Consider the following 23,554-nt stretch of genomic DNA (forward strand, 5'->3'; position numbering starts at 1 on the left):
ATCGATACCAGCCGCGCTCTCCTCTCCTACCGACAGCGAGTTGACACGCACCCGCCTCCTCTCATTCAGTCCCGCTAACCCTCACGGTGAATGCGTATTCTGCTGGATTTTTCTTCAAGACAGCATGTTAGTGTTGGTGTGACCGGTCTGAATTTCGTGCAGGATTGCACATAACGTTAATTCTACTAATTCCCGCAGATTTCACGCTTGCATCTGAAGCGCACACACACATAGGCCTACCGTAATAGAGCCGCCTCTGACATACAAGTGCAAAAATTTGCTCCTTTTTCTAGCTTTTTAATGGTCAAATACACTCAAAAAATGTCTCAATGCCCATCTTGGTGAGTATTAACGTAAACACAGTTCAGGTAAAATGTGTTACAGGAACAGTGTTTGGGATCCAAGCGTGCATCGAGGTCTTAAAGGGACAGCAGTTATTTATTATTCAAACTACAAAAAGACAAACGATCACTTACTGCTCTTGACTGATTAACTTGTGTAACTTTAATTGATTAATCTGTATTTATTTTGTTACAATGAAGATTATCCAATGTTATTTTAAATTTGATTACTTAGTTTTTGTTGTTGTTTTATATTCAGTTTCTTACCTGAATACTGTTAGACCTACCTGAAAAAAGCAGTCTATTTCATGTGTATTTTTTTCTATTGCATTTATTTGTGCTATTGTTTGTAATTTGTTTATTTGTTCTTATTTTATTACCGTTTACTTGTCTTTTTAAATTCAATTTGAAATCAAGCTTCCTTGTGCTGTATGTAAGCTATTGTAGCACAATTAGTTAGCACATATTTTTGAGATAATGGTAATTGATCAACGTTTATATATGAGAAAAAGCTTAAAAGCTTTATCATATAAAGTGATCTCTTCCGAACAAATGTTTAATTGCCTAGACTTTCATTAGATGGGCAAAAAAATAAATTATATAAAAAATATCTATTTGACAGTATATGCATCGTTTTCCCCCGTGGTATCGAAAATGGTATCGAATATCAATACTTTTTTAGGTATCGTATCGGAGTTAGAAATTCCTGTATCGTGACAACACTAATGCCTTTACAACCACTTACCAACCAACAGTCTAACAAATGCTTACCAACCTCGAGCACTCTGGTAACAACACATTAAGAACCACCCATCAATACACAATATCAACACAATATCAACATAGAATCCACGAGCAACCTCTTAGAACACTGTATAAACTACCCAGAACACCGCAGCAATCACATAGCAACCACCTAACAATGCCCTACCAACTGCTTAGCCACCACTCAGTGCACCATGAAAGTGAAGTGAAGTGACGTGTGGCCAAGTACTCGGTGACCCATGCTCGGAATTTGTGCTCTGCATTTAACCCATCCAAGTGCATACACATAGTAGTGAACACACACACACACACACACACACACACACCGTGAACATACACCCAGAGCAGTGGGCAGCCATATTGGGGGTTTGGTGCCTTGCTCAAGGGTCTCACCTCAGTCGTGGTAAGTCTGACTCTCTAACCATTTGGCCACGACTGGCCACGACTGCCCCCTGTAACTGGTTGCCACTTACAGTAGTTACAACACAAGAACCACCCATAACACCCCAGAAAACAACTGGCAACCACCCAGAACCATGTCAATCACATGGCAATCCCAAAAACCTTGAACACTCTATCAATCATATACAAATTAACTCCTAGCAACCACCTATCTACACCCTAGGAACCACCCAGCACACCCTAGCGGTTTATACGGTATGTGGGTAAGTGAGATACTGTGTGAAGTGCACTGATTGGACCATTAATGCTTTTAAAACGTTTTGTTTTTGTTTTTCTCATTTCTGTGAATATCAAGGAAACACCAAAACTCAACTGCCGGCCAATCTACTTGCATATTTGGCATTTACCACAGGAGAACACTGTTGTGTGTCACAGCCACTGAGCTGTCAAAAGACAGCGTAAAAGTGTTTGCCAGCCGGTCCATCTGTCTGGTTCAGGTGTGAACACTTCCATTTCTGTTCTGTTGTTGTTTGTGAAATAGTGTCTTTGTCCAAAGAGAGAGAGAAAAAAAAAAAAACGATTTTTGAAATGTTTGCAGAAGCGCTCATGTGGAAAACTGCAGCTGGTGACACCCGCAAGGTGAGTGTCTGGTTGCGTCTCTGCAGAGCTGAGTATTCCAGAAAGTCGGACGTATCAGCACCTCCTCCCTGTCTTTCTGCACTAAGCACTTTCACCTGCTTTACAGTTATATCAGCGGCAGTGACACAGTGATATGTGCGGTCCAACATCCATTAAAATGTGTTTACTTCAATGTCAAACAAAAAACGTAATATGCCCTGGAAGAAATGCGCTCTGAGCTGTTTCTGTCCCCCTCTCTTGCCAAACATGAGCAGGCAGGGACAAATGCATTTCCTGCCCGATGCTCAGTGCATACTGAATGACCGCAGCTGATCAAATAAATAAATAAATGGTATTGTGCCAGAGTACTCAGTAAAACATCTAGATTATCTTCAGTTGTTTAGACATATAAAATGTATTATATGTATTAAATGTATTAGTGATGATGATGATGGTGTGTGTGTGTGTGTGTGTGTGTGTGTGTGTGTGTGTGTGTGTGTGTGTGTGTGTGTGTGTGTATATACTGTATATATGCAACAGTTCTTTCTGGTTCTCTGACCTGATTGGCTGAGAGCCTTTTTGAGCCGTGCGATATTCTCCCAGTATCAGCACTTGTAACGTTTCACTATTTGTATCACTCCATTTGCAGCGACTGTCATGGGGGTCGAGCAAATCCAACATATTTTTTACAAATACTATTGTTTTTGTGTCACGGAATATGTAGTTTTAAGAGTTTTTTAAATGAAAATGTAGTTATTTAGACCTTAAATAAGTGACTCATACAAAGCACCTATTTTACAATTTGATTAGACGGTTTCTCAGATGCGAGCTCCAGACCGTCAGCGGCAATTCAGCGCTCATGTACCCGCAGAGAACAGCTTCATCTCGACCAGTCCTTCAGGAATTTGCAGCTGGCTCGTATATAGAGAGTGGTTAAACATGAGATATAATTAATTTGGGGTATATCAAACGGGCAATCTTTGGTCTTATTAATCTATTATTTGTTCCAGAGCAAATTGATTTGGCTAAGGGCATAGTTTCATAACTTTAAATCTTTATTTAAATGAAATCTGTAGGCTGCTATAAAGCTGCTTTTGTAATTTGCTTGTGATTATTTCATATAGTACAAACTTCTTGCACTTTAATAATGGCTAATATTGTTTATTTAAGTATTATTGATCGTAAATAATTTAAATAAATAACATGCTGTATTTGGTATTGAGAAAGTGTCCGTTTGTGATTGTGATTTCGACTTCAGTGAAAGTTACATTTATTACACCGTTAGATGGCAGCAAATACTGTCTTTATGAGTGAGTAGAAGAAGAAACAAAGAAAAAAGGACATCATTTTTACGTTAAACTACTAATCCGTGGCGGAAGGAAGTAGTTCCGCACAAAAGAGCATTTTATAAAAAAATTGTGAATTTATTTATTTACACACTTGTGATGTTGAACTTGTATAAACTAGTTATTGCAGTTATTGCAGAATAAACCCTTTCAGGCTTATGCAAGACCCCTCCATTTCACATCGGGGTCCTGATCACCCTGTCTGTGTTTATTATGTGATAACAAACTGCTGGATGTAGTATCCCTACATAAAATACTTCCAATAAATGCTGTTATTTTGTATGGAGCCCCGCACATGACATGCAAGAAAAAAAAGTAAAGCGTGCGCATGAGTTACTAATTCGTTCCCTCGATTTATAATTAATGCGCACGATTTACTAATTCGTTCCCTCTATTTATAAATCGTGCGCACGTTTGACTAATTTGTTCCCTCAAATTGCTAAATCGTGCACACAATTTACTAATTCGTTCCCTCAATTTATAAATCATGCGCATGATTTAGCAAATCGAGGGAACGAATAAGTAAAACGTGCGCACGCTTTATAAATCGAGGGAACGAAATAGTGAATCGTGCGCACGATTTAGCCTACTAGTTTTTTACTGCATGTCATGTGCGGGGCTCCGTAATTTTGAACTTTCTATTTATCAAAAAATCCTGAAAAGTTAACAAACAAAAAATGGATCATGGTTTCCACAAAAATATGAAGATGCACAACTGGTCATCCCACCCAACTCTAGTTGCTAGGTAAGACAAAGTCTTGGACCTTGTTATGTCTTCTGAAACATAAGTATGCAAGCATATTTCCAAAACATGTTCTCAAAATATGATGGCATTAACATAAACTCTGCTGGGTCGTTTCGTTCACGGACCACCAGACAGTGTTGATATTTGCAGCTGGTGGTGAGAGGAAGATTGTCGTTACATGGTTGTCTACAAGCCAACATCATGTGATGTCATGCTCAGATTTGTTTGGCTGCGTTGCTATGTCTGTTGCCTTGGCAAGTGATGAAAGCACTTAAACAGAGTATTGCGTTTCCTGAAATGAGAGGAATGACAGTGACGGCCGGCTGCTACGAGAGCCGTTCTGTGTGTTCGCTTTGTAACCAGAGCAGACCGCATGTTGCAGACGTTAAACATGTGTTTTTCTGGGATGGGTAAGGCTTGGTGTCATTTGTACACATTTTTTTAGGATGGTTGTGTTAGATTCACGCTTGTAGATTGTCAGATTACCATAAGGTGATTACTATGCTGAAAATCTAACTTCACATAGGTTAGATGGTCTCCCAACCAGGGGTGTGTTTCTCAAAAGCATTAGAGAGTCAGACTGGTAACCCAAAGGTTGTGGGTTCGATTCTCAATACTGGCAGGAAATGACTAGGGTTGGGTAACGAAACCTGGTGAAAATATGGCACCGGTACCTATATAACCGGTATGTAACCAGAACGAATCAACCTGCTTTTCAAACATGCTTTCGCGCTTTGGTTGGCGTCCAGCTCAGCACTTGTCACATATCACAACTGTTCAGTGTTTTCAACCACATAATGTTTATTTTAAATGCACATAAGTACTAGCAAAAATACATTATAGTTTGTTAAATAGGCTACACACTGATGTATATGGAAGCGGCAATAACAATCCTTTCAGTTATAATTTGACTACGTGTCTTATTTATATCAACACGTTGTAGTTAACTATATAGTTTTATTGTGAATTTGTAAAGTAAATGTTGTGTTTTGTATTTATTTATATTTTTATATTTAAGTATACATTAAACTTTTAATAAATTGTTCAATTTAAATATTTTTTTTCAATAAAAAGCTATTATTTATCGTTTTGTGACATTTTTAATTACTTTTTTCAGTATCAGTATCAGTTCAGGCACCATTTAGGCACTGGTACCATTTTAAAAGTATCGATTTGGCACCGGTATCGCAAAAAACCCAAACGATACCCAACTCTGAAATGATTGAAATGCTCCAGTGAATGGCTTCCCACTGCTCCGGGTCTGTGTGCCACGGTTTGCAGTGTGTGTGTTCACTACTCACTTCTTCTAATGTGTGTGGATGGGTTAAATGCAGAGGACAAATTCCGAGTATGGGTTGCCATACTTGGCCTTGACATGTTACATTTGCTGGCTAGTTAGATTGGTCTGATTTGATCATTTCAACCCAATTTCATGAGAAATCAAGGTGGCAATTTTGAAAGAAACTTTTTATCCTGAAGATCATATGTTTCCATATGTTTGGCGAATTGCTATCGTACAATCTGATGCGCACCTTTATGCTTACTTTTTTCTAAAAAGCATATGTTTCCGAACAAATCTCATCTTACAGAAATGTATGATTTTTGAAAAATAGTAAGCAAGAAGATGTGAATCAGATTGTACGAGTTCATACGAATTAACTAGTAATTAAAACCAGCACCACACTGACCATGCTTTTTAGAGATTGTGTTGACTAGTTTAAGCAATTTTATTTTAACAGGTTTGTTACAACGAGGGTAAACATAATTTGAGACATCATAGTGGTTATATTCAAATGTTGCATTGTATCATTACCATCCATTAGAAAATGGCTAGGTGTTGTTATCTGGGAAAGTCTGACTGTCCGTTTAAACTGGTCTCATGCTGGCCTGCGTGATGCATATCTTTAACTCCATCTGGCTCTGTTGGTTTACGGTGTTCTAGCATGTAATCTACAACATCCCTGGCCAGATAGCCTTTCTGTCCTGAGCAGTGATACATGGTGTAATCCATCCTCTCGCTCTTGTCTCGGTCGCTTTAGCAAAACTCAGTTAAAGCACTCCCCCCACCGCCATGACTAATTGCCCCGAATGGCACAGAACAGTTTGCCGGGGGTCTTTGTAGTTGCCAATCGTGTCTGGGGTGTGAGTATCAGAGCAAAAGGAGACATATTGTGTCCAATATACCTCCTGGATGCTATGCTATTCTTGGTATTCAAATTTTCAAACTTGCTTAGTTGTATCCGGCTTTTCTGCTGTACATCATGCAGTTCAGCACAACCTCATAACATGTCCGGGCTTATTGACAGGCTTATTTTTTACTTTCAATGTGCAAAAAAATAAAAAAATAAAAAAATAAATAATAATAATAATAATAATAATAATATATATATATATATATATATATATATATATATATATATATATATATATATATATATATATATATATATATATATATATATATATATTGTTAATGCTGAGTTTTATTCAATTTAATTTATATTTAATTTAAATTGTATTCTTTGTCTTTTATTGTAAATAATAAAATAAAGCAATAAAATAAAACAATAATATTTTAATGGAGGTGTTAATGGTGTTGTATTGAATATTTAATACAATTGTATATTTAATTGTCTTTTTATAGTGTCCGTCTATTATTGTAAATAATAAAATAAGATATAAAATAAAACAATAATATTGTTAATGGTATTTTATTCAATATCTAATGTAATTTTATATTTTATTTTATTTTATATTTGTCTATTATTGTAAATAATAAAATAAAATATAAAACAATAAAATAAAAATAAACAAAAAATAAATAAAAATAAAACAATGGCATTGTTATTGGTGGTTTTAATGGTGTTTTATTCAATATTTAATTAAAAAAAAATATATATATATTATTTTTATATTTAAGAAAAAGAAACAACATACAATAAACAATAAATATAAAACAAAACAAAATAATAAAATTAAATAAATAAAAAAAACAGTACATCATTTTAATAAAATACATAAAATAAAACAAAAAATAAAATAAAACTTCCATCATTAATAATCACTGTAACACAGATACTGAATATGTTCAGACCTGAGACAGTTCAAGAATGTACATTAAGAATGTATGAGCATCTGTAATGAGAAATGTTCATTGTGGTGTGTGTCGTCATGAATACTGAGTCACCATTCCAAAGATTGAACCTCTATGTACAGTAGTCCATCACACATAAATAAAGAGCTAAATATACCTCCTGGAAATAATGCAAATACTGTTGGATTTATTTCAACATAATCATCAGTCTTTTGCGGTCATGCTGCGCTGACCATTTGAGTTGTCTTTCGGACCATCTGCTCTGCAGTATGCTAACTATTGTAAGTCTGCTGTTGTACATTGCCATACTACAGTAATGCACTGTCATTGATAATGCACTGTCTCTGTCTCGTGTTTAAAAGTGGCCACTAATCTTTCCAATGCCAAGGCCATCTCTCTGGCTCTCTTTAGTGGGGTAAGAATCGCTCATGCCCCATCAGAGCTGGTGCGATAAGCAGAAAATGTCATTTCATGATATCTGATCTATTGAGCACTTACATGCGTCTGTCATATAGGAAAAGTGCATCTGAGATTCAAATGAAGATCTTTTTGATGATATCTTAGAGCTTTCTGTCCCTATAGAACTGAAACTTTGACGCTTCAAAAAGTTCATAAAGTGATTGTAAAACACGTTCATATAAACTGAGTAGTTTAGTCAAAAATTTTCTGAACAGATTTCATTTAGGCGTTTACTCGCATATAAACTTTGATCAGCGAACATAAACAAAAGCTATAAACTGATTTTTATTATTTATTTTATTTCATTTCATTTCATTGGATGGTTTGGTTGAATAATGTGGAAATCTATTTTTTAATGGTAAAATGTAATGAGAATGTTTATGACACATTTGGTAATGAAATTATTGGATTATAATGATTATTATACTTAAAAAAAGTTTGGTACCGGTATATTAATTGTTTTGATTGGAACTTTTTGCTTTTTATAAAAAAGGCAATTTAAGGACAGTTTTAAATATATAGGCCTATATAATACTTTAAATATATTATTTTAAATATGTATAATAAATAAGTAATGAGAATAAATTAACGTTTTATTTTAATTTATTACATTTTTTTATTTAGTTGAATAATGTGGAAATTACTTTTTTTAATGGTAAAATGTAGTGAGAATGTTTATGACACATTCGGTAATGAAATTATTTGATTTATAATTATTATTATAGTAAACAAGTATGGCACATTAATTGTTTTGATTTTAACTTTTTTAATACAACTTTTTTAATAAAAAAAACAATATAATTAGTAATATATAATTATAACATAGTTTGATAATAACAGATAATATGATTTTAAATATATATATATATATATATATATATATATATATATATATATATATATATATATATATATATATATATATATATATATATATATTTTTTTTTTTTTTTTTTTTTTTACAATGTTATTATATTTGCTTGATTCCATTCTTAAAGCTGCTGTTATATAACATTTTATATATAATTTCGAATGTGCAGGTATAAACATAGTAACCAGCCCCTATTTGAAGAAGACCTATTGAAGAATTGTATCCTATTTTTGGTACGAAAATGTCTTGTTTACCATATTACAGCTACATTGGCCTATTTGGCATCATGTTTCAGTATCCTGAGACCTGTGCTGTTAACCCATTTTTACAAGAACCAGCCATAATAAGTATGCTGTATTCTGGTAAAAAAAATTTTTTTAAATAAATTCTGCATTAATGAGTTTATGCTTTGCTGAAATATTAGCTGTTACCTCGGCCAGGTGGGTGGCTGTGATTTTGCTTCTGCAGGCACAGCCATTGGCCCTTAAATAACAGGTAACACATAACCTCTATCCTTCAGGCAAAGCTGGTTCATGCTAGATAAACTGAATAACCAAATGCTAGTCAGACATGCCAGTCTATTTGTGCTGACAGGCTGTTTATTATTCTGTGACCTGTATTAATACCAACTGCGGTCACATTGAGAATCATCAAGGAAAATGGTAACAATTTTAAATGTGTGATTACTAAGCTGTCAGGCGCCGGCCGCGCTGGGACAGAGAACTGGAGACGAATATCAACGGCAAGAGAGTATAAATAATAAAGCGGCGTTCGGGGGGCATTGCTTGGGGTGTCAAGGAGGCGCTTTGTCTTTCTCGTCCCCCTTCCCCCCTCTTTGTCCATCTATCCACCCAATAGTCCGAACGATCCAGCGCTTATTCTTTTGTCGGTTAATATTACAGGCACAAGGTCAGTTCTGTTTGTAAGCACGCTCCTGCTGGAGTTTGATATTGATTTTAATCAAAGCTGCGTGGCTTGTCACCTCGGCCTGCCTCCTCACCTCCGCCTGCCTCAGAACGTCCCGTGTCAGGCTTCGTATTTCACGCTTGGAAAGTTTTTTTAATTGATTGCAATTAGAACCAGCGGGATGGTGCTGTTGTGTCCTGAGCCCTCATGATTAGCTTCAAGGTGCATAGGAGAGATTTATCCATGATAAATAGAACGCCAGTTCATAGAAAAGATTAATTGTGCTTTTGAAATTGTATATTTAACACAATTATATAGTAGGTTTTTGTAACTGTGTAGTCTATACACATTGGTAGGAACATCACAAGCTAAATTGTCATGTGTAGGTAAATTAGTTACACACTTACATTAATATTTTGGAATAATTAAGTTCTTTTAACGTTTTCGAAAGAATTTTCTTATATGCTCACCAATGATATAATGTTATAAAAATATTAGGACTGTCAAATGATTAATCGCGATTAATCGCATCCTAAATAAAAGTGTATTTACATAATATATATATATGTGTGTGTGTACTGTGTATAATTATTATGTATATACAGTATAAATACACACACATGCATGTATATATTTCAGAAAAAATTGTTATTTATATATTTAATGTTTATATATAATATAAATATATATACAGTACATACATGCAAATATGTCTTATATACATGTAAGTGTATGTATTCAAATATACATACTAATTATACACAGGACACACATACACTCATTACACAAAAATCTGTAAAAATGGGGCACAATGTACTGTATTAATTTAACAGAATTTTACATATTTATTATTTACAGGTGTTTTACCTGTATTTAGAATTTTGAACTCCATTGTGTTCTATGTTAGGGTTAGCGGAGATGTTTGTAAAATTACTGGATAATGTCCAGGTAATAAGCTGCCAGTACTTTTTATTTTACGGATTTTTTTTTTTACTGTATATATATATATATATATTTCAAAATATTGCTGTTTTACTGTATTGGTAAGCAAACAGGACTTCTTTCAAAAACATTACATCATCGTAATTATTCCAAACTTTTGACTGATAGTGTATATTATAATTAAGTATAATTAGTAATAATAAATACGTTTAACTAGTAGCAATTAATTCACACTCATGCAATCATTGTTTTACAGTCAATTGGTGAAGATAACGTGTTCAGGAATAGCTATGCAGTGTGTCATAGAGGTTGCACATTAGCGATTTACATAGACATATAGCAACTAAAAGCGATTGGATTCAACTACAATTCAATTTTTTACCCTCAACCCTAAGGGTTCTTTTATTTTGTCACCAGCGCTCCACGATCAATGCGGCCGACGTCAGTAGGTCTGCTCCTCTGATGAGGAATGGAACCAGACACCAGATATGGAGCGAGAGAGAGAGAGAGAGAGAGGAAAAGCACTCACTACCATTTCCATTATCTCAGTCTACTCCTTTACTCAATGATTCCATCCCCTTGATAACGGATGCTGCCAATTCCCAAGGGACATCCTGGCAAGTGTAGGATCCCCAGTGCTTCACCAGATCTTCCATAATGTTAATAATTACAAGACTAGCGGGTCTGTCTGGACCCACCCTCTCTCTACATGCCACCCAGCTGCATATAGCATGAGATGGAAATCAGTCACCACAGGGATATGGGATTTTTTTTGCTGTCAAATTTGCTAATATGTATAAAAAAATCACATTATATAGAACAGAATAGAATAGCATAGAAAAAGTGCAACATAATTGTGTAAAATATTAAAATAAAAAATAAACTGTTTACAATACAAATAAATAGTAAGTACACAATCAAATAAAAAAAAAATACATTTGGAGAAACAAATGTAAAATGTATTATTACACATTCATTAAGAAAATAACATTTAAATTACCATTGTTGTAAACAAGTATATAACAATGTAACTTGATTAAAAAAACAACATTAATGGCAGATGCAATTCTAAATATTTTAAGTATATAAACATTCATAATATTTACCACTATTAATAATATTAGCAAACATACATATATCTGATTGATAATCATATTTAGAAATGTAATTGTTTTAATTATGATCTATTATTTTGCAGATTTTTTAAATACATTTTAATGACAGTTATAATTCTAAATATACGTTTCAATAAATAAATATTCAGAATACATTTACCAATAATAATAATAATATACTTGTCAATTGGTGGATTTATTTGTTTTGAATAATCCTTGTAATGCCAAAAATTGCAATACAAATTTTATGATTTTAATTGATTTTAAAGACAATTTCAATGACAGTTGTAATTATAAATGTTTGTTTGAAAGTAAATAAATATTCAGAGTTAATGTACTACTACTACTACAAATAATAATTATAATATTAATACAAAATGCACAAAATGCTACCAATAACAATACAATTAAAAATTAAAAATTAAACACCTGAGAACAATAATTTAAATATATATATTAATCAAAGGTCTTACTCTTGCTATAATGATATTCAGTGGAGTAAGCAATCGTGGGTCTTCTGGCTGAGAGGGATTTGAAACGCTTCACATTTATTGATCAGAAACGTCCCCTCTGTCCACAGGTCTAGACTACAGTCATTTTATTTCCCCATGGGGGTGTAAAGGAAATATCAATTCAAGGACTGAAACTGGCTCAAAACTACCTAAAGTGTATATGCACATTGTACATACTGTATGGTCTATATGGTTTTGATGGTCCTGTATTGATCCAGTGACTCCTAAAAGTATTTGGAAACATATACTAAACTTTAAAATGTAGAAATATAATTGGATTATATGAAAAATGAATGAAATGAAAGTTTAAAGAAAGTTTAAAATTTAAAGAAAATGCATGTATGTTATATTATATTACATTATACCCCCCCCCCCTCCTTTTTTTTTTCAAAATGTTTTTTTTCAGATTGCATATTTTTCTTATTTTGATTTTTGTATTGAAACTATGGTAAATACTGGTAAATGTACCAACAATCACAAAAAACCCACTTAAAAATAACCTAAAGATTTCATTTGATGACTGATTTCTCACCTTTTTTATGTCCAGTGATAGATGTTGGCATGTCAAAAAACACATCCACATCTGATCCAGGGGATATGTTTTTTCCTTAGGCCGATCACATAGAGCTGAAAAGACAGCCAGTTCCCCCTGAAGTCGGATGGCAAGCGTTGGGCAAGACTTGTTCTGTGGCGTAATGCTAATCCATTACGCCACCTCATTCTTACGCCGCATCAAAGCGGCCGCTTTAAACAAATCGACAGGCAAGTGTATCAGAACGTAGCCGAAATAAAAAAGGAGCCACTTTTAGGGCTGTGGTAAGCTTTTCTTTGGCTGTTAGCATTTTTAAGACAGTCTTTTTGGGCTCGCCATCTTCTAATATTACATTCTGACACACCGTATTTGCTTAATGAGAGTTGTTTCATGACTGTGTTTATCCACATGAGATTAAAGTTTGCATCATAACCTCTCCTCGGTTGCTGGTTCACTTGCCCGCTTTTTTCATCTCTGTGTTCTGGACATTCACTCGCCATCATGCAATCCCCTGGCAATGTAAACTACTGGAAGTGTATTTACAGGGGCGGGTGTATTACTGACATGTAAGGGTCTAGAGACCTTGAATATAAGACAACCCCATTTTTTCAGTCTTATATTCGGAACAATAGAGTAATAAGTTTTACATGTAGTAGAACCAACTTCATGTGACATTATTTAGAAAATAGTCACACATTAATTGACAGCTCACTTTCTAAACATACTGCTCCCTTTGTACATTCTCTCTCCCTCTCTCTGTGAGAAAAGCTCATTGTAAAGGAAATTCCAAGCGATCACCTCCTCTCTGTATTCTCCTCGGAGGACGGCTAGCCTCTGCTCTCTCCCTTTCGTCCGTCTCGGCACATCACAAACACCATGAGCAGAAGCAATGTGATCCTATGCATTATTTTTTAAAAATACATACCAGAGAGGAGAGCACACAAGGAAGTCATTTACTTTGAGCGTCTGAGCTGGACTCACTGATGTCTGCTGGACCCCTCGAGTGATTTGCTTTCTCCGATTTCTCTCTCTCTCTTTCACTCTCATTCTTTCTCTCACTCTGTCTCCATTTCGTTTGATTCTTGCCATGTGTGAGCTCTGACACCTTCCTACATGAGAACAGCTGGAGAAAAACTGAAGCCTCCCTTTTCAGATGCTGTGATTTACCGCCACAAGCGCTGGAAAAATTGCAAAACAGCGTTCGCGCGACATGTCATGTCGTCTATGGAAGGTGTGATGAAATTCGAATGGATGTGCCGATGATTGTCTAGCAGGTGTAATCTTGTCATCTTTCATTGGATATGTATTTGAGATTATGCAGTCTAGCAGTTTTAGTGGTGCTTGTGGAGGCAAACATCAGTTTTTCTATTGCTCGTACTTACAGTAGGCATGTGAAATGAAACTTTAATCCCACGTTTGTGTTACTGACATAATACAGTACCTCAAATCACACAGCTTGTCAAAAAGAAGTTTACTAGCAAAGAAAGTCTCATAGATTTACATTGAAGGAGGGACCAGAGTCATGTTTAGAGGTGGACTGGACTCTTTTGAGTTTGCTACTCAACCACCAGGAATTGTAACTGCATTGCAACATGCAAAACAAAACACCAAGAGGACTGTAGCAATGTTGGGCACCTCTCACAACACCCTAGTAGTATTGTGGAGGTGAGCTTAGCAAGGCAGGTGTAACTAGTCCTACTCACACTGCTCCTGGTGGGATTCGAACCAGCGGTAAGGAGGCAGGCACATTAATTAGGACTCTAAAGACTGCAGACACTAGTGCTCCATTTGAGGTAAGGGGAGTGAGGCTACCTGCACAGCTTTACTTACTGACCTCCGTTACACTTATTCCCCCCTAAACCTCATTCCCATCCAGGACATGGCACCAATATAACTGCTCACACTCCACTCCAAGCGGGACTAACAAGGACACTAACAAGGCACCCCGGTATCAGTTCACCAAAACCTCAACGTGACTTCCACATATTTTCATTCATTCCTGCGCAGCCATCCTCAAATATCACAACAAAGCACACCTATACACACCTTAACCCTTAAATGTATGACTGTTTCGCCAATCATTATTACATATTTGGGTCTTTAGCGACCCGGATCTATATCTAACACGGTCACGATAATATAAAACTCTCCTGAAACAGACATTGCCACCTTGTGGAATAAGGGTGAATTGCACTTATTCCGTCATTAAAGATTAAACTATTGTTGAGCAGAAAAAAATATATGTACACTCTTACACACCTCGGGTCATTAGAAAAAGAGGCATTCTTTTAGAATTGTATACTTTTTTTCTTATTAAATTGTTTATAATGAATTGATTGAGGAATACTTAGAAGGTTGATGTCTAACTTTAAAAAATGAATGATGAGGAGGGTAGTGAATGACATCCTGGGTCGCTAAAGAACCGAGGTATGCGTTTAAGGGATTAAATTATCAATTGAAGAGCAGATCCAACTAAAGCCCTATTCGGACAGGATTAGTTGTGCAAGGGTAGATGGAGTAATGCAATTTTACCACAGGACGTCTGTAATATTAATGGCCAATTCGCACGGGATAAGAAATCTCAGAAAATCTAGCAGAAGTGGGAGGGGTAACTCAATTTACACACCACTGTCATCTCCCTGTTGTCATGTGCATTTAAAGTTGCTTCCTGATATCATGTGCGCAAACACATATAATCTATGTATAGCCTATACATAACAGTTAGGTCGAACAATTTATTGATTTAATTCTGATTGGATTTTGTTGGTAATAGGAAAGTGCTTTTTTATTTTTTTTATTTTTTTAATCTGAATGGTAAGCAGAAAACACTTGAATTTTGCCACAGGCTTGTCCCACCTCCTAAAACACAACTGAATGATTTTTTCAAGTGCCTCCATACTTGAAAAACCACGGAAAACTACTTTTAAACAGGGAATTATGGAATATTTACGTACATATTTACAGCAGGTTTATTCACACGTGATTAGTATTAGCTGAGGTAATTTTTCCGGTAAAAGTAGAAGGTAAAAGTCGCCGTAATCTTTACTGACATTGTCAGTATCATTGTCAGTATTGTATCATTTAATCTGTTAAGGTGTAGCGTTGGTTTCTTAACTTGGAAAAGTCCGTAACAAGCTCCTCCAAATTAAGGGACTTCACAACTGCAGGTTCAATAGCCATCAGCATCAGGCCATTTAATCTGTTATCAGTCATGGTGGTCCGTAAGTACTCCTTGACCCGTTTCAGCATTGAGAAAAATTGTTCATTTTATGCAGTGGACATTCCGTCTTTGAAGAGCTGTCGAACTGCTTACATCATTGTCATCTTTTAGCTCAATGTCTAGAAAGACTTTAGCAGTTTTGATCTGTGCTTGAAGCAATGCGTTATCAATGTTCTTATAATATTGTTTAGTAAACTTTTCGATCTCACTTGCATTTATAAAATCGGGAGATGAAGAATGGTCTACTATTTTAAGTTGTTCAGACAATCCATAAGTCAATTTTAAGGCTTTCTCCAGAACATGCAGGTGTACGACAAACAAAAATGTTTGCATCTTCATTCTGAGCCCACCTGCTTCCACAGATCCCTCTGTATGAGTCTCAGAGGTGGTCTCCAGCACAGCTGATACAGCCACATAGCATTAACTTATTTTTTTTTTGCAGTGCCCTATAACAATACAATCAGCTCCAAGTTCAACACTTTCTGACCTGAATGAAAAGCATGCATCTGTTATTGTTGTTTGCAATAAAATTGTACAAAGTGTTTGTACAATGCTGAAATCTCAGATAGCTCAGGCATTTCAGGGACAGTGGATGTAAACAGCGTATGGCACTCCTTGACGTATAATAGCCTGTACTCCACTCACGTTTCCTCTCATAATGCTTGCTCCATCAAATCACTGCCCAATGCACATCTGGAGGTCTAAACCTTGACTTGACAACTTGTTCATTATGAACGAGGCAAGAGATTCTGCAAATAGGTCTTTCATATGAAATGTTCCAATGGCATGTTCTTTAACCACCCCCTTATGGACATATCCAAGCAATTTAGCTAACTGCTCTTTTTTTGATAAATCTTTTGTTTTATCCACTAAAATTTGAGAAATAATGTGCTTCCTTAACTTCAGTTATTATTTGTTTTAATTTTTCTCCAATGACACTAATCATCTATTTCAGACTCTGACTCTGACTCTGTCAGGTCATTTGATGCTATTAATACATTTCCCCTATTTTTGCCACAATCTTTGTTCATTTTGTACTTTGTTCATTTCTGTCGTCCAAAAAATGATGTAATTTATAATAAAGTTTTAACGTATGCTTTGTTTTTTTGTACCTCCAACAGGGTGTTGGCATGAATTTGACTGTCAATCGACTCCTTCTGTCTCTTGCTGTCATTGTGCTCCAGAAGATAATTTTGCATATTTATACAACATCTGTATCCATGGTCGATGTAAACATGTTGCCCTTGTCTGTCCCCAGCAACAGCTGAAACCCTGGCAAAATAGCGTCATGCAAAACAAAAATAGCATCCCATGACAATCAATATTTCATCCAGTTATACCTTTTATATACACAGCATTGAAACGTCTTCAGTTTGTAAATGGGAACTGGGTTACACAAGGCTGCACCGGGTTGTCTGTTGTATTTGCACTGAGGTCGACTCTTTGTGGCAATGTCGCAATGTCATGGGGCTTGGTAGGTGATTCGTGGGGCACCTGCGCCTCTGAGCTTGACTTTCACCTCTCCTGGTGTAAGGATTCACAAAGGGGATGTTGCGATGTCATTGGGTCTAGTTGATTGGTGAGACTGGGGCAGCTGTTCCGCTGCAGCTGGGGTTTCAAAGTTAGTGCTGATAGTCATCTCTGACTCACATGATGTTGTGCAGCTGTCGCTTGCAGTCTTTTTCTTGAAGTATGCATCATGTGATTCTTGTTTTCTTTTAATTTAATATTTCAGTCATTATCTATAGCTACTACATATTCACCTCACTTCCAATCTGGCATGTAATGACGGGGTAATAGAGTGGAGCAGGTATGACACATCACTTTGTAGGCAGTTGGCATCGCACTGGTTCCTTTGACAAAAAACCAAATAGGATTTTCCCATAGGCTTTTGGATTATCGCTAAAAACAAGCTCTGTGCTCAAAAGATGTTTATGATACTTGCATGTTTTGTCCATCAAGATAATTATCACAGATTAACACAACTTTAATGAATTCTGAAGCCTAAATGCAGTCGCCAGAAGTAAAAAGCTAAAGGTGAGCTATAAATGGACTACACCACGGTCACTCGACTTCAACGTCACCATCACTAAGCTTCCGACAACTCTTTTAGTTTTTATCTAAAAAGATTTTCCCAGAACAATTGAGTTGAAATAGTTAAGAGCACAATTATAAGCATAATAAGGTTGTAAAAGGTTGTTTCAGCATGATGACCTTTTAACTCCTCGCCAGCCTCTATGGTCCCAGTTAGCCACTTGTTAGCAACTGCCTTTTTCAAGACACGTAACAGCTTCAAAACAGCATAAGTGGGGTAATACTAATGTATTTTATGTCATAGAATAAACATGTAAGTATCTTGAGCTTGTGTTCACCACATTTTTTCAGCCATTTAACCAAAAGTCCATTCAAAAAACCCATTGACTTCCAACCGGAAGTGCTAAAATGCTAACTCGTTTCCGCATTTTGGCCTACAAAAAAGTGATGTCTCTGCGCTCACGTGATGCCGCAGGTTCAAAATCAGCCACACCCGCCACACAAACTGCTGTGTCGTATCCCCACTAAATTACAAATTAGATGTGATACAAAATAATATAATATAATCTTGCATTAAAAATATATTGCTTTGCATTGACCTGACCAGGCAGCCAAGCTATGGCAGCCACCATAACCTGCTTATACCCAATTGATGCCCCTACAAAACACCACTGCTCATGTAATGGCTACACAACAACTCTTATACAGCAGCTTGATTATGTTAAAGTATTCAAATTTGGAATGAAAGTCCTTATATTCATTTGCATTTTAAATTAGTGTAAGTGCAACAAATAGATAGCTTCTTATTCTGTATTAACACATTCTTTTGGGACTGACGAGAGCAAATCTATTTGAAATTGTCTTGCTGCCATCCTTTGTTCCCTAAGGACAGTAATTGTCTGTGTTGTCTTAAGGGACTGCATTTATCTGAGCTCTTAAAATTCAGTCATTGTCTTATCCCCAGTTGAACTGAAAAATGAGCTGGTATACTAAACTGACGTTGTGCCGATGGACGTTCCACTTCAATTTATCTCTAAGAGAAGGGACAGTGAGAATAGAGTCAGGTTTTAAGCACGTTTGGCTAGTGGCTGCATCTAGCTTAGTGTGAAATGCTTAAGGCGAGACACGGCAGGTGAAAACATCGTTTTTTCATGCAGTGGTCAATTTTGAGATTTTGGGCCAGTTTGCTCCCTTAACATGTAAGCTTTCATGTCAAAATAAAAAAAATGTCAACATTACACATTAAGGTGGTTATTTCATTATATTTCGTCACCGTGCGCCTTTAGATTTCTACCCGAAATCATCAAAAGTTATTCTAGCGCGATCTCTGGTGCCGTCTCCATTCACAGAAACGTGTCATGCTTGGTATCATTGTAAAGCTCTCAGTCTCACACACAGCGCTGGCTAATCCAAATATGGCAATTTCCTTTGTAGAACTGACCAACCGCGAAAGTTTGCAGCCGAAAACCATATCTGATTGGTCGATGTGAATTTCTCACGCGCTGCCGCTTGCTTGTGTATTCTCCACCAGAGAGAAAGTGCAGACAACGCTGAAATCGGCTCATAAACGCTCACAGAAAAGACCAAGTAGCAAGAGCTAGTAAAAAGAAAGTAAACAACAACAGATTAGACGACGAAACCCCGTCAGAATTAGATTAAAATAGTTATAGATGGACCAATACAACAAACAGGGACAGTTCGTCTGCACTTTTTGTGACTGGTGTTTGTTAAGGTAGTTCTCTTAAGGTAGTTCTCTAATAGCTATTGCTATTAATAATTTATTCATTTATCAATTTCCACGTGTTTTAAATATTATACACTACTGATATTAATTAACTGAATATATATTTTGTTTGTAGGTTGGGGGTTTTATAGAAATGTATGCAGTTATACAGTATAAAACTTTAAAGGCCGTTTTCTCAAAATGAGTTTTTCCTCACACTCAGAGTCAGATTTATCCACTTCAGTAGCACCTACAAGCACCAACTTTTGCAGTCTTATACTGAACTATATTCTGAAGGCTTTTACAGAGGGATTTGTTGATATATCATTCCTATCCTGAGTTATAGGTCCTTTAACTCCAAAAAACATGGCGAAAATTTATTTTTTAAGGCTATTGTCAGTATTCTCTAATTTACTAAAGCACAAAATAAGATATCCAGAATCCCCTCTGTAAAAGCCCTCTCATCTAACATGTCAACAAATAGAACCAAGAATTTTAAACATGATCCTTTCCAATTTCCAGATTTTGTTTTTGGAAAAGTATGCAAATGAGCGTATATTTAAGTATATAAGGCCTTATTTGCATATTAAAACATTAATTTACACAAAACTTGTAATATATTTTTTTCTTATGTTTATGCCAGTAATAAACTGGAGAAGTTTCACAGTGATATCTTGTAATTAAAAAAAAATCCCTATTCACCTGTAGTGTCTCGCCTTAAGCTGAAAATGTGAAAGAAATCCATTAAGGCAAGGTTTAGGAACAGCAAGATGCGTGGCATTAACGCTGTCAGTTTGAAGAGTCCCTTCAGTCTCATTTGAGAGGGTTCAAAGACTCCAGCCAGGGGTTTCACTAAAGCTCTTGATGATACAGACAAGAGTTTAGAGTGTTCATTAAATCTGTAACAGGAACCAATTACATGACAAAATGAAATGGATTATCCCATTTTTCTTTTTTAATGTGCTGTGTGTAATTTTTACATTGTTCATTTGAGCAGCCCGACGGCACAAGATTGGCTTAACCAATTGCACGAGGTTTGGGCAGGGCTATCTGTTTGTTTGACCAAAGGCAGATTAAGGGGAGTGTTCATGTTAGGGAAAAGTCATTATCTTTGCAACTCTATTCGGTGCTACAGGGTAGAGTAATAACTAGTAAAATGTTGTCACTTCAACATTAAATTTATTGAACTATGTACTTGATAACCCCCGGTTTCAGACAAGGTTTAAGACTAGTCCCAGACTAAAATGCATTTTTGAGCTGTTTTAACTGAAAGCAACTTGCACTGATGCATCTTAAAATATGTCACTACCATTGTTTTGCCATAAGAAGCACACCATTTTTCTCTCTTTCTAATGCACGTTTATAAAAGGTACTTAAATGTCCTAATCCTGGTTTAAACCAGGCCTTTATGTATTTAATCTCACTTTATTAAGCAATGTCTTTACAGCTGACCTTCGATGATCCAATTCTATCATACCAATAAGCAAAAATTATTTCAGATAAACATCATATTTGTGTTTCATTTTTAGTATAATTTTTATTTTAAAAGTGTTGCAAGAATTTGCATTCATTGAGGCTGAGGCTTTTTATAAACTTTTTATAACTGTATTGACAGTTTAATCGCAATAACACATGAAAGAGAACTAGTCTTGTTTAATAGCCTACTCACGGATGTGCCGACATCCAGCTCTCTGTGCGCCTACGTCGGGTGTGTGCACTCAAGTTGAGGGCATAGACTGTAAGGTTGAGAGTGATATGGCTTTAAAACGCATGCAGACGATAATATTGCATGATAATTAAGAACTGCAATGTCACGTGAGCGTGTTCGCGATAGAGATGATAATCAAAGCCAAACAGATGTATCCTGTTTCAGTTTTCATTCGTGTTCACGAGCTGTGAAGGCTCCGCCCTCTGGGGTGGGGAGAAGCAGCTCCTTTGCATTTAAAGGAGACACACACAAAACAGCTCATTTTTCTCAAACCCAAAAATCGGCATTTTCAAAATGGTATATTACATGATCTGTTAGGAATTTTGATCTGAAACTTCACAGACACACTCTGGGGACACCTGAGACTTACATTACATCTTGTAAAAAGGGGCATGATAGGTGCCCTTTAAAAGTAACTGATTGAGTAAAAAAGATCACACATGTAATAACTATTTTATAACTCATCAGTAAATCATTAATAACCGTAAATAGCACTAAACATTTGTAGTTAACTCAAATATGAATATATATGTATATATATATATATATATTAGTGCTGTCAGTTAAACGCGTTATTAACGACGTTAACGCAAACCTATTTTAACGGCGTCAATTTTTTTATCGCGAGATTAACGTTCTTTTTGGTCTAACAAACTTTGTAGTTTTTTCACATGCTGTTGCAACAACTAGTAACGTTAGAAAAACTACAACACCACTCCGGATGTAGCTAGACCGGAAACAAAACATCAGGCACGCTGCGGCTGCCCGCACTCGTTTGGGCCATTAAAAGAGTAGACGTGGATGGCAAGCGTGAGACGCCGAAATGAGAAACGTATTAAGCCATGGTTTAACTCAGGGGTCTTCAACTAAAAGTGCTTGTCTTGAGCGCTGCTTTCTGCTCTGATGGTGCATTCACACCAGACGCGAATGAAGCGTTTTGCGCGAGTGATTTAAGTCAATGCAAAGACGCAAATAGACATTCTGCGGCGCGGATTAAGCGGCGTGCATGTCGCGTCATTCGCGTCCGGTGTGAACGCACCGTCAGTCTCTTCTTCACTGCATGCTTGACCGCGCGTCTGGGTCTGAACGTAGTAACAGTGAGCATTGCAACGTTAACTGTTTCATTACGTCAAAAGGCTTCGCGGTCCGGATTCGGACCGGAGTCCGCTAGTTGGCGACCCCTGGTTTAACTGCACTATAGGCGGAGTCCTAGTTTACCTTGCATGTGCACTTTGTAATTTTATTTTGTATCACCCTGTTTTGATCCCTTAGAAAGGGCTGTTGAAGGGGCTGTTTGTGCAACAAAGTATTTGTTTCACCCTTTTATTGATGGGCAGTGTTACATTGTGTGAGCGATTATTTGCTCCAAGTGAGAATGTTGGTGTGAAATCAAACACTAAAGTATGCCAATGTTGTTTTCAATAAAACAAACATTTGAACAAAGCAAGCCGATCCACTTTTCTATGTTGAGAAGAGCATTAAAATAAGAAAAAATAATGGGACAAAAAGAAATCAAGGGACATTTAGAATAAATAAAAATGTGCGATTAATTGTGATTAATTGTGAGTTAACTATGACATTAATGCGATTAAATATTTTAATCGTTTGACAGCACTAATATATATATATATATATATATATATATATATATATATATATATATATATATATATATATATATATATATATATATATATATATATATATATATATATATATATATATATATATATATATATATATATGAAGACTTCAGATGCAAAAGCCTCTAAGTCCGTCTGACGTTTTTTTTTAAATAAGCATTTTTGTCAGGCTTCTATGTATAGGTTTCTACATAAGTACCGGTACTTCTGAATGGGCTGAGGTTGGGATTTAGTGGGTTTGAAATGAAAGTATTTTATGAACGTATACTATATGCGGAGAGCATTCACTCAGTATTGTTATCTAATTTTTGACCTAAGTGGCTTTTAGAGGCTTTTGCATCTGAACTCTTCATATATATATATATATATATATATATATATATATATATATATATATATATATATATATATATATATATATATATATATATATATATATATATATATATATATATATGAATCAATAGAAGTCTTTTGGATATTTGTATGCAGATTATCAAATAACCTTTTAAACAATCTAAAATATATTGTTTGTTAATAATGATAATAAAAGCGTTACCAAAAAATGGAAATGATCA

General features: G+C 35.7%; 1 protein-coding gene across 4 annotated transcripts in view; it reads left to right on the forward strand.

The window, feature by feature from the left end:
• cntfr (ciliary neurotrophic factor receptor) overlaps positions 1 to 23,554 on the forward strand; it is a 221,040-nt gene that overhangs the window by 23,824 nt on the left and 173,662 nt on the right. The window contains exon 2 of one of the 4 annotated variants that reach the window (XM_079804550.1): positions 1,864 to 2,005. The exons of the other annotated variants lie outside the window; for them this stretch is intronic. The gene's annotated coding sequence lies outside the window, so the exon portion shown is untranslated. The remainder of the gene's footprint in view (positions 1 to 1,863; positions 2,006 to 23,554) is intronic. 4 annotated transcript variants of the gene reach the window in all.

Source organism: Gobio gobio (assembly GCF_949357685.1).
Source record: "Gobio gobio genome assembly, chromosome: 22".
Lineage (NCBI taxonomy): Eukaryota > Metazoa > Chordata > Actinopteri > Cypriniformes > Gobionidae > Gobio > Gobio gobio.